The sequence below is a fragment of the Myripristis murdjan genome, chromosome 19, assembly GCF_902150065.1.
Source record: "Myripristis murdjan chromosome 19, fMyrMur1.1, whole genome shotgun sequence".
Lineage (NCBI taxonomy): Eukaryota > Metazoa > Chordata > Actinopteri > Holocentriformes > Holocentridae > Myripristis > Myripristis murdjan.
This window is the reverse complement of record NC_043998.1, coordinates 26,545,597-26,548,260: the sequence shown is the minus strand read 5'-3', so window position 1 is coordinate 26,548,260 and position 2,664 is coordinate 26,545,597.

Below are 2,664 nucleotides of genomic sequence, written 5' to 3'. Positions count from 1 at the left end.
TCGACCACAACGCCCTTGTAAGCGTCGTCCTTTGCAAGTGTGCTACACTATATGACAGTCTGTGTGCGCGGCGCACCTGTCAGATCTGGTTGATTATTATTATCGGTTGATTATTGATTGCGCAACGCCGCCGTTCGCATTAAACGATTTTGCGGAGGGAGGAGGACTGCATGATTTACGTCGTATCCACGTTCGCGTGCCCGACCGTGCATGTGCTTGTGCATGACATAACCACCGCGTGTCTTTGAGTATCACGGATGTGTGTAGAGCGGCGAGGAGAGACAGAGAGAGAAAGAGACAGAGAGAGAGAGAGAGAGAGAGAGAGAGAGAGAGGAGAGAGAGAGAGAGAGCAGCACGCAGCAGTTTGTTTTGAAGCTGAGGCGCGTGATATCAGAGAAACTCTAAGTTTCTTCAGAAACTTTCTATCATCTAGTTATTTTCTTTTTCTTTTTATTATAGTTTATTTTTCTGCAAATCCTTCGGCGCGCTACTCCTCCTACAGCTCCTACAACGTGCGTCTTATGGAGAAGAATCAGTGTTTCGATTTTCAAACCGATCAGACTTTCCGTTTTTCCACAATTCCAGTTTGAAGTCGGAATTCCAAACGCAATACACACTAATGGAGTGAGCTAGAGTGGCATTCCTGAGGGCTAGAGTGGAGCAGCCCTGAAAATTCGCCTAAAACTTTTGTCTTAAACTTGCTCTGCTGGCCATAATTTCACTCCACATGCATAAATTTGGGATCAAATTGTAGGGAAAAATAGTTGTGCTTTGAAAAATGTAAAGACAAAAGCAAAATAGCTTCAACTTTTTTCATTGAGACTCTTAACGAGGCGGGAGTCCCAGCTCTCTCCCCCATTCAGTCCCATTATATCGGCAAAGCAAAGTCGCGGCAGAAACACACACGTTTCCAACTCGCCATAAATCGGGCATTTTCGGGAGTTGGAAAATAATTTAAACATGGTTTAAAAGCTCAAAGCCTTACCTTTCTTGTGGTGCAATCCATTTTCTGCTCGGACTTACTATCGCGGAGAAAAATGCGGTAGTTTAACCCGTGGTTTTAGGCGATGTTCTCCCTGTCTGCTTCATAAACACTAATTTCGGGCTCCGCCCCCATGAGCTCCAGTAGCCCAGCGGTAAGCTTTGTGCCTATTGTGCTGGAGAGCAGAGTTCGATTCCCCTCCTGCCAGGATTGTCTGATTGGGCAGTTTCCGCCCAATTGGGCTATTTTTAATTCCGTTGGGCAGGGAACAATCACGTTGGGCGTCTACTTCAAAATTGGGCTGCTTTTGGCAACATTTGGCTGCTTATGACTTTCACTTTCAACACTAATTCTGCATCAAGGTAAGAAAAAATATGGAGCCTATTGTGTGACTGTGACTGATTATGGTAGTTAAATGAATGAATAAATGAATAAATAAATAAATGAATAAATAAATAATATGCTGGAATGTGATACTTATCTCCAGTCTTCACCCACTCTACTGATCTCCATTCTTAACTCTGTTTGTCCCCATCAATACCCAAAATAGTCTAGTTGGCAGTGACTGTATCTACATTTACATCCAAAGAGCGTGAGCTCCCTCTACTGGCAGCCCTGTAAATATATACAAAATAGATGTTATTATAGTTAATAATATTAAAATAATAATAAAAAAATGTATGAACATTTTTGAGATGTGTTCTAATATCCCTCAGTAATGGTCAGGTAGCATAACAACCTTTATTTATCTATATAATTCTCTTGGGATGTTTTTTTTGAATTTTTTAATATTGAAAGCAAGAGGTATGGTGTCAAAACAAAGGCCCACAAAGGGGCACTACAAAAATATTAAAAACCAATCTTTTCATGGATAAGGAAGCCTAACAGGTAACCAAGAGATAAGAAACACATTGGATGAAAAATAATTGTTTTTTGTTGGTATTTTATGGCTGATTTAAAACACGGGTCAAAACTGAGTCTAACACCGGGGGTGTTACCATGAAATCAACACAAGAGCAAGGTTAATTGTATATTTTAAGTTATTTACGAATCAATTTGAAAACTACATTTTCGTGGCTGCTGGCCTGCACTCACATTATCAAGCCCAAACGCGCTCCAGCGCGACTGTCCCCGGTATGCACGTCACATTGAAATACACACATACATTCATCATGTCTTCCTTTTAACTAACAGACGTTTTGTTTCATTTAAGGGGTGTTTATTTACCTTGACAGTTTCAGAGCTAACTTCTCCGTCTGTGTCCAACTGACAGCCGGAGCCCCCTTTAGTTTTTATTTTTATTTTTATTTTGATTCATAATAAGAAATACTTGTTATTGTGGGACTTACCTTCAGTTGTGGTAAAGGGAGAACTGTCTATTGTGGTGATACCATTCTTATCACAAGAGGGCACGCTAAGACAAGAATTACAGTCCGTCCAGACGCCGTGCTCGCTACATTCGGCTGTAATCGTCAGAAGAGTTCCGTAAGCCGATATGAACCAGGCTGAAATGTGTGCGTCTTCTGTGATGTATGAGTGACAGGTAAGCAGACTGTTTAGATTAATGGAAATGTGTGTGTGTGTGTGAAATAGTGTATGTGAGTGGGGTAGCGAGACATATCAAAGAGACTCACGAAGGAAATATATTATTATTTGATGACGTGAGTAAGCTAACTGTTATG